This window comes from Capsicum annuum, chromosome 4, assembly GCF_002878395.1.
Source record: "Capsicum annuum cultivar UCD-10X-F1 chromosome 4, UCD10Xv1.1, whole genome shotgun sequence".
NCBI classification, from domain to species: Eukaryota; Viridiplantae; Streptophyta; class Magnoliopsida; order Solanales; family Solanaceae; genus Capsicum; species Capsicum annuum.
In genome coordinates this window covers 58,536,325-58,547,351 of record NC_061114.1, presented here as the reverse complement: position 1 = coordinate 58,547,351, position 11,027 = coordinate 58,536,325, and the positions used below count along the sequence as shown (strand labels likewise).

At 34.6% G+C, this 11,027-nt stretch overlaps 1 non-coding gene across 1 annotated transcript; it reads left to right on the top strand.

Moving 5' to 3' along the window:
- The first annotated feature begins 6,686 nt into the window (after positions 1-6,686).
- On the top strand, positions 6,687-6,793 carry LOC124898260. Its single transcript, XR_007055235.1, has one exon. It is a non-coding gene; the product is annotated as a small nucleolar RNA R71 (small nucleolar RNA).
- The last annotated feature ends 4,234 nt before the right edge of the window (positions 6,794-11,027 follow it).

Genomic DNA, 11,027 nt, shown 5'->3' with positions numbered 1-11,027 from the left:
GGGGACACTTTGAATCAATATGCATTCTATACCATTTCTATTCGTCCTTTTCAACCCACCTGTTTCGTTCCTACATGTTTGGCCTCATAGGACAATAAGGGATCTAGTTACTTGATCTGTTGGACAAACTCTCTTTATTGATAGCCCAAAAGTCCTAACAATATCTTTCCCTTTCTGAGAACTGCTTGCCATAGTACCTATCAACAATAATATGCAACAATCATGTCAAAATGGCATCAGTTTAGGCTAGAAAACATCAAGTGTAGGAGGATTAGAGGACACCCACAGTTAGTTGCTGACATGTATCTATGAAATTTTAAACTAGGGTACTCATACTTCTCCTTCTTCCCAATACATCCATATGTCACAACACCTGTTCAAACATTTAATTAGTAGGGGAGTCTAGTTGTCAGACACAAAATCTTAACGTGAGGCTATGCCTCTCTACTCAAACTTTAAACGCGTACCTCATTTTACACGCATTGTATTTAATAAATTACAACATACCATACCAATATGTTTCTTCAGTCTAACACCTAATAATAATGTTACTTTAGTTCAAGCTGTTATGCCACCATGACTTATAAAGTATAGATTTTTAACCAACTTTCTCAAACAATAGGTCATCACAAATTTCACCCTAGGTGCTAAATGTAATAATACTTCCATTCTATTTAAAATACATGTGTGTCAGGAGATCTAAGAGGGTAACTGTAGATTCATCATTAAACAATATCATCACATGACTCCTAGACTTCTTTTGGTATATACACAACAAAGAACAATGTACTTTTGGCTATAAGATAGTGTAACCACCATAAAATTTTCAAGGGATGCACCATGTACTTTGTTCAGTGTTTAACAAGTGCAAACTAGAGTCATCATGGTAGCACATATAATTATACCCTCACGTAGGCAGAAGGAAAATCACTTGACCCAATTTCTAATGAATTAACTTGCTCGCTCACGTTATCAATTTAGATTCACATCATTAGGGAGACTTTTTTTACAAAATTCTGAGATAGGAAAGAACTTTCATACACAATACTTGCACTAGATGATGCAAAAATTTAACCCCAAACTTAAGTTCGCATAACTCTCACGCCCAGGTAATTATGCACACAAAATTGGAATTGGTAGTCTCAAATTATCACCCCCACAAACTCGTATAACACGACTTTTATAATAAAGCACTAAATATATAATGATTCCCAACACATATAACTTATACAATCATGATTTGACTAAGAGAGAGAGAGAGATCAAAACAAATAAGAGCCTACCTATTTTAGAGTATCAAAAAAGAAAGATGCAAACTTGGTAGGGATTTATAGCGTGACACATTTTTAAGATGGAGAAAATGGAGAAGACTAGAATGCTAAGTTTGAACTGGAGAGTTGATTTGGGTATTTTAGGGTACTTTTAAAAGGGCAAATTGGGTTAAAATATGAAATTCGGGTAAACCCCCAACCTTTTATTTAAAATGATTCACAAAAACACATCCTTTCTGCCACATCTTTATCTTGGATGGTAAGCGGTGTGGCATGTTGAAATCATGGAGGCTAACTGGAATAACCTTTTCTAAATTTTTATCTTGGTGTGCTATGGCCATATCGTGGAGGATCTCTATGGTACGCTAATATCGCAGAGTACCACTGTTTTGCCAACTTGGGGGAATTTTGTCCCTCATTTGCTTTTTTTTGGTTGTATCAAATAGAATTTTCATACCTAGTTACCACCCGAAAACACATTATACTCACATTAGTTTCTTCCCTATTCCACGAGGTATCTCATTCCTAAAATCTAATCAAAAAGAACAAAACACATAAGAAAGGGTGGGTTGCCTCCCACCCAACGCCTTAGTTTTTATCATGGCTCTGCACATCTTTTGTATGTTTAATTTCTTTTCTCTCTTTTTATTTAAATAAAAAAAGTACAAACCATGCTATTAAGTTACATTCATGGGTTGCATCCCACACATCACCTTATTTAGTGTCGTAGCATGATCAAGCTCAACATCATTCTTCTTCAAATGTGATAGACCTCTTATGCCTATCCATAAAATCTACCCAACAATTCTTAACTCTCTGTCAATTCACCAGAAATATAGTGTTCTTGTCTTTATGCCAAAGCTTAAAAACCTTATGAGGGGCAATTTTAACCACTTCAAATGGCCTAGACCACTTGGAACTCAACTTACCCAAAAGTAGCTTCATCCTGGAATAGCAAAACTTTCTGGCCAGGATCAAAGACTTGAGTTAGGATCTGCTTATCATGCCACCTTAAGATCTTTTCCTTGTATAGTTTTGTATTTTTACAAGGATGTAAGCAAAACTTAACAAACTGATACAACTATAGCATCCTTATCTTTCCTGAAATATCCAGATTAAGATTTAATTTCTTCACTGCCTAATAAGCCTAATGCTTAAGATCCACAGGTAAGTGACACCATTTCCCATACACCAATCAATACTAAGAGGTCCTAATAGGCATTTTATAGGCTATTCTATATGCCCATAATGTATTATTCAATTTTACTGACCAATGTTTGTGTTGACCATTAATTGTTTTCTACACAATCTATTTGAATTACTGATTAGATACCTCTACTTGGCCATTCATCTATGGGTGATATGTTGTAGCCACCTTATGTCTTAACTCATATTTTTCTAGCAAGTTAAACTAATGATTCACAAAAATATGTCCCTTTATCACTAATTATCACTTTGGGTATGCCAAAGTAAGAGAATATATTCTTCTTGACATATTTCATAACAACTTTTGCATCATTGGTGACGAGAGAAGAAACCTCAACCTGCTTGGACACATAATCTACAACCACCAAAATATATAAATTACTATACAAAGGTGGAAATGGGCCCATAAAATCTATCCCCCATGCATAAAAAATCTCCACTTCAAGATTATTATTCATGGGAATTTCATGGCACCTTAATATAGTGCCCATTCCCTGGCATTTATCACATTATCTTACATAAGCAATAGTGTCTTTGAATAGTGTGGTTCAAAAGAAACCTGATTGTAATACCTTGTGTGTTGTTCATTCACATTTATAATGACCTTCATACGATGTTGAATTGCAATCCTTCGGGAGTTGTTTTGACTCAGCTTCTAGAACATATATTCTCACAATATGATCAGCCCCCTACCTGAACAAATAAGGCTCATCCCACATGTATGAGCGAGAGTCATGAAATAATTTTTTGTTTTATTATCTAGTCGCTTCTATAGGATATACACCACTGATTAGCAAGTTCACTATATAAATATACCATGGAAGTTCTGCTTCGCTCAGTGCCATTAACTATTCATCTAGGAATACTTCCCGAATGCAAATCTTATAAATTATTTGAAAGAAAACTTATAACCTCAATAGGTGGTCAACCACTTGACTTTTAGCTCTTTTGTATCCCATACCTCTTTATCAAATTTCGGTAACAGTAGGATCTATATGATTAGCTCGGACTTTGCATCTTCTTTTAAGTGATATATGATGACCATATTATTTGTATGCACTATCACATTTGTTCCCACGAGATAAGCCTAAATTTATTGAAAGCATAAACTACAACCAGTATCTCTTTTTCTGTGACCACGTAATTTATCTGAGCCGCATCCAAGGAATTTCTAGCATAATATATGAAGTGAAAAATCTTTTCCTTGTGTTACCCTAGTACTACACCTACATCCATATCACTAGTATCTCATATAAGTTTAAAAGGTAATTCCCAATCAGGGGCAAAAAAGATGGGAGCTTTTATTAATCTTTCTTCAATTCCTCAAATAAATTCTGGCAATCATACCAGAATTCAAAGTTGGCCTCTTTTTCTTGCATTTACATATTGTACTTGCTATTTTCAAGAAGTCCTTAATACATTCTGTAAAAACCCACATGTCCAAGGAAATTATGCACACCCTTAACTGAGATAGGTTGTGGCAGTTTCTCAATCACCTCAATTTTTTCTTTATCTACTTTTGGCCCTTTTAGTGAAAATTTATGGGCAAGGAGTATAACTTCCTTGACCAAAAAGACGCATTTCTTCAATTTCAATACCAAATTAGTTTTTTTTTTACATCAATCTAAAACTTTGTCTAAGTTCTTAAAAACACATATCAAAAGATTTACCAAATATAGAAAAGTCATCCATAAATACCTCGACAAAATCATGCATCATGTCATAAAAAATGGCCATCATGCATTTTTAGAAAGAAGCAGGTGCATTACACAATCTAACAGGCATACCTCTGAAGGCATAGGTTCTATATAAACAAGTGAATGTTTTCTTCTCCTGGTCTTCTAGCGCTATGGCTATCTAACTGTAGCTAGAATAACCATCTAGGAAGCAGTAGCATTTTTGTCCAGAAAGTCTGTTAAGCATTTGGTCAATAAATGGGATGCGATAATAATCCTTTTAGGTGGCCTCATTGAACTTCCTATAGTCCATACAAATCCTCCACCCAATCACAGTACGAGTTAGGATAAACTTATTATTATTAATTCTCGTAATTGTCATCCCTCTCTTCTTTAGGACACACTACATAGGAATGACCCATTTTCCATCTGAGATAGGATACACTATCCCTACATCGAGCCGCTTAATCGCTTCCTTCCGAACTACATATTTCATCACTGGATTTAATCTTTGCTGATGTTGCACACTGCTTGTGACCTTCTTCCATCAATATTTTGTGCATCCAAAAAGTAAGATTAATTCTTTTGATGTTTGACATTTGCCATGCAATAAATTTCTTTCTTATCTTAAGTAATGTTAATGCTTTATTTCAATATATACCAAATATGTAGAGAGAATTATAGGTAAAGTATCATTATCACCAGAGAAAGCATATTTAAGTTGAGATGGTAGAGCCTTAAGCTTTAAATTTGGAGTCTCCTCATAGATGCCTTAAGAGAGGGACCAAGAAGTATATTCATGGGCTCAAATTAATTATTTTGGGTAATTACACATGCCATATCCAGGAACTGACCTATCTAAAATGATTCAACATCATAAAAAATATCATATCCCACCAATGCTCGCTCTAGTAGATCCTTAGATGTTATAATATGAAACTTATACTCAAGGCTATGAAGTTAATGGCACACAGTTCTTCATATACTGTTGGTAGTTTTATTTTTTGATACACATCAAATACTTTGACCTTATCATGAGATCTTATTATTAACTTCCCTACAACTACATCAATCAACGCCCCTCCTGTAGCTAAGAAAGAAGGTCACAAAATAAATAGGACATTTGGATCAGGATCAAAATCCAGAATAATAAAGTTGACCAGAAATATGAAAGAACCCACTTGAACTAATACATCTTTAATAATTCCATCTGTCTGGCAAGTGACCGATTTGCTAACTATACAATCACTGTGGTAGGTCTCGATTTGCCTAGCCCCATCTTTTTGAAAAATGATGTAGGCATAAGTTTTATACATTCCCCAATATCACATAAGACTTTAGTATAAATAGATTTCCTAATAGTGAAACTAGCTAGATCTGTAATTTTTATGGGCAACCTATTCTAATTACTTGATATGCACTCCTCAGTAAGTGCAACTATGGCAAACCCGGTCAGTCAGTTCTTACTTTTCATAATTTCTTTTATGTACTTAGCATATTTTTGAACATCTTGCAACACATTAATATGTGAAAGGTTAATGTGAACTCGTTTTAACAAATCAATAAATTTATGAAAGAAAGCTTCCTCCTTGTTCTTCCTTTTCCTTTTTGGGAATGGTGGAGGTAGATTTACACTTTCCACCTTTGTTATAGTGTTCAAAGATTTTCCATTCACGTCTTTCTTCATTATTTTCTTTATCTCCATCAATAACATTGTGAGTCCTATTCTTAGGTTCTAACTCCTTCAATTACATCCCACTTCAAGTAGAAACTGTATACACTTGTTTTGGATTTGCATCAGTATCATTAGTTAAACCTCCCCGAGGTATAGTATTTTGTGACCTGCAAGCTGGCCTATCTGAACCTCTAAGATTTTTGTAGCCATTTGTTGATTCTTCAGATCTTCTACCAACTATGCTTGAGTAACCATAATCTTTTTTAGCATATTTTCTATAATACTTGACTGTGGAGCAACTTATTGCCTGGAGCATGTTGCTGGTGATTTTAATTTACTAGTCCATAACATTGATTTGAATTTGTCCCTGATTGTTACCTTATGAGAAGTTGGGATGATTCCGCCAGTTAGCATTGAATGTATTTCCATAGTGCTGATTCCCTTGGATATTATCATTACTGATATAATTAATAGACTCTGGATTTACTGCACAACTATCTACTTCATAATCAATGTTACCATATACCTTACACCAAGTATGAGCATGGTGTACTGCATTTGCTATTTCTGGTGTTATTCCCAGATTCAAATTATTGAGTTTCATAGTTATTTAGTTCTGTAATTAAGAAATGTGTGAGGCTATATACGTTGATCTTTAGCACCCCTACAACCTTTTTTGGAGAGTTTCTCATTGTATCTTTATCTCACTAAGGATTTCCCTATGAAATCTTATTCAGTAGTGTGGACAATTCATCATAAGTCTTTTCTAGTGCCTACCTACCTACAAAAAAATTAAGGAGAATCTTAGTATTTAGCTTGAGACACTCAATAAAAATGTGCACCAGTATATCATTGGTTTGATGATGGTGTGGACAATCGCAGAGCATAGAATTAAATCTTTCCCAAGCTTGGTATAGATTCTCTCCATCTTTCTACCTAAAACTTGGGATTTTTCTTCTCAACCATGTGATCTTTCTTAATGAGAAGAATCACATAAGAAATTTATAAGCCAAGTTATCCTACGAAGTGAAGGATTTTGGTGGGTTCACCTTCAACTACCTCTTACCTTCCCCCAAAAGAGAAAAGGGGAAAAAAGTCAGTCTGATATAATTAGTAGATACCCCAGTGGGAATAAAAGTATCGCTAATCTGAAGGGAATTTTGTATATTTTCCTATGTGTCCTTATAAGGTAAACCTATGAATTGCCCACTTGTGTTCAATAGTTACCCATGTTTTGTTTTAGTTAACTAACAAAAACCTAATGCCACTGGTGCATTAGTAGGAGAAATACCTGTCGGATCTTCCATAGTTAATTCTTGAATTAGATGCTAGATTGTAGCTTCCCTCCTATGTTGCTGAAATACTCACTCAGGTTCCTTATACGGCTCAACCAATTCTCTTTCCCTTGCCAGTTCGATAGGTCAATTTACTAGCAAATATATACTGGTTAGATCAAGTTGTTAACACTTGAATCTTATTATCAAAAGAAAAAATTTATAGAAATACTAATTATTTGAGTCTCTAGCAACGACGTCAAAAGGTTATTGTAGTCTACCATACACATAAGTGTATGTGATCAGACTAGTAATACAATGTCTCAAAAGAATCAAATGTCGAACCCACAGGGACTTCTTGTTTAGCAATTTACTTAATTTTAGTTCTGGCAATATTACATTCAAGTGTTATAGAGTATCAAAATGATTCTGACAATTTAGTACTTAAATAACAAATAAGAGAATAATAAAATGTGAAAATGGAAATGTAATCAAAGATGTAAGTAATACAAGAGGAAATTCCAGGGCTAAGGCACTCTCTACATGGATGTAAATCGTTATCTTTAATGTTGGTCCCATTGGTTATCGGGTTGTTGATTCACAGGGTTAATATTACCATTATGGTCTTTTAAGCCTCTAATCTTCTACCTATAAGGACAGTACAACTACATTGTTGAGCGGGGATGTGATAATCCATTTTAGATGCTATAAGTTATCTTCCTACAATTAACCCAAACAAGGCAATCTAGGTATATTTATATCCTAGATGCTACTTCAAATTCTTCATTATTTAGAAGAATAAGAATTTTCTCATTAAACCCTTTGATCTATCCAATGTTCCTCCTTTTGGGCTCACAAGATAATTAAACATGTATTTCAATGGTGGCCAATCATTAAAATTATAAGAGCAAGAGAATAAGAACAATCCATGCGATTAACAAACGTTTAACCAACTCTATGTATAAAACTATAATTATGCGTTTGGCCTTAAACCCAAAACAAAGGAATTTCGCCAGTCATGTTTAAAATTAACATCCATAAAATATAAATTGTCATACAAAATTCAAAGTTGACAGCTGAATAATAAAAGAACACTAAACAAAGCTCTCACAAGTGTATTTGCTTCCTTCACATATACTAAATATAGTCCTCATATATCAAAAGTGGTACTTTTATAGTAGGGTTGAATTTGATGTTAGAAACATATCAACGTGCCAAGCCCTTATCGCGGAGAATAAGTGGCATGACACACCAGTATCATGGAAGCATACTGGAATTCACTATTTTTGTTTGACACAACCTCTGTGCCACACCCTTATCATGGAAGATAAGTGGCATGGCATACAAATATTGCACATGTTCACTTGAAATTTCCATCAATTTTTATCCACCAATGTGGCACGTCCATATAACTGAAGCTAGTTTCTGTGGCATACCGGTATGTTAATTTTTGTATTTCCAGACTTGATATGTACCTATCCTTTTTGTCCTTAGTACCATGCTTTACAAGTTTTGTTCTACTCTTCTCATGTTCAGTGTGTCACTCCTAGTTTTGTCCATTATCCATAGGCTCCAAGTTTATGCCCAATCACATTCATTTTCATCACATTCCAGTCCTTTAACTTTAATCATATTCGTTAGCAGACTTAGATCATATAACACGTAAATATATAGGTCATAATTAGCACTTGGATGTATAAATACGCCCAAGATCAGGTAACATCTATTTTCATGATTATCATTCGATTTAAGATAAGAATTCACCCTTTTCTTGGTGAAATTTCTTGATTTAATTCTCTAAACCCCAAAATATTTAGGGCTTGATTTTAGTCCTAATTTATCATTGGTTTCACCCATTGTTGAGAGAAATAATTCTTTGAGCTTGATATTAGTTTGGGTTGGTCTCTGAAACTTGATTTTCGTATATAGGATCCCGTGGGGTTTTGATGTTATTTTTGAACACAAAGAATAATGGTGCAATATGGGTATCCATATACTGAAGCAAATCTATGCCACAAGGTCTCAACTCAGAAGTCTCAAACTATCCTATTGGAGAATGGCATCTCCTACCATACAGAGCCTCATAAGGAAAATTCTCAATACTTTAATGATAGTTATTTGTAATGCCCCAAATTTGATACCCGAAATACTACACGGTGCTCATGAACCCAAAGGACCACAAGCTAACCCATGACTAATATCTATGCTTGTATACTGTATAAAATACTTTATAATGCAGAAAGATGAATTGCAAGGTCATAAGGTTCAGTACTCAACATGATCTGAAAGATATAACATCTATGTGGGGTAATAGAATACCCAAAACAAAACTGAACATATTGAAGTATGAATCATGATAGTCTAGAAAGCCTCTAACTGACTAAACTATCTAAATAAGGAGTTGATGGGATATGTCCCCAACTAACTCCCACAAATAAAATAATTAATATGGTAATAAGGAAAAGATCATGTCCTCAAAATATGAGGACTCACTTCTAACTCTGTGTGCGTATATCTAGAATCTATTGTTACTCCAGAGCTCGTGTCTTTGAACCTATGGTATAAGAAACCGTAGCGCAAATGCGTTAGTACTTTGAATGTACTGGTATGCATATGAGGTAGGCTGAATGCATGGGGTTCATATACATGAATAATAATAATAACTGACTAACTATCATGATCATAAGAATACATGCATGAGACATAACAATTGACACTAATACTATGATAACATGATTACTGAATCTTAATATAACTGATAACATAAGTGACTGTATCTGACAGTCCTGAATCTGATGGAACTATCTGAGTTCTGTATTGTATCTGAGTTGACTAAAGCTGATAGTCTTAAAACATGAAGAACTATGTGAGTTCTAATACTGAGACTGGTTGACTATGCCTGACAATCTTGATTCTGTAACATGAAACTGTGTGAAGGAGTTATCTAACTGATATGCCCCTAATATGCCATTATGGCTGAGTTGGGGTCCAATCTGTAACCCTAATTGGAAAGGTGTCAATACCGCACCACTGGTAAGGACAATTTATCAGTGACCCTCATCTGATAATGTCCCCTATATGAGAATGGTGGGGCCCTTATCTGACAGTGCTTATCCACCTCACCAACCCTTATCATTCCGTGTTGATGTCTCAACCTATGTTGGCTACATAGTTCTGGAATGCAAGGATGACTTGTAAGAATTGCACCCTTATCTGATGGCGTATGTCCCTATCCTTGCGTTTACTCGGCACTAATTCATACTACTATATGAATAGAATCTAACCATGATTTACTAAACTGAACCTGGGCTAAAATACTGAATTTTATTGACTGACGGAATACAACTGATATCTGACAACTGACTGAGTTCGTGAGATCATGGAGATTTCCTGAGTCATAAGACTGTCTGAGGCCTAAGGATTTATAGCTTGATGAGAGTATCATGAAAACATGACATGGCTCTAAACACACATCTAATGTTTCGGGTACAAGTACTCCCAGGACTCGATAGAAGGAAACTAACCAACCATAACTTACATGAACATATAACTAACATCATAATCCATAATACATTTATAGAAGTATTTCATCAAAACATGTGATAGGCATAACTTGTACATACTTGGGGATTTTATGGTATCATGCTAGTTAAGCACTTTTCCTTAATCTAGGCATTTAATCAAACATACTGTAGTCATGGTACATGTAAACATCATTGTACAATAATTAAACATCGTGGTTCAATTCTAATTTCATCATTCAAGGTTTTATTCATATTTTTGTATGAATCTATATCAATAATACTTTAACCGACATAGAATTTATCTCCCAACATGGAGTAGAATTTAATTTCTCATTATCCACATGAATAAGAGCAGCCCAATCATGAAATTCATAAGAAAATCCTTGACGTGTCATTTAATT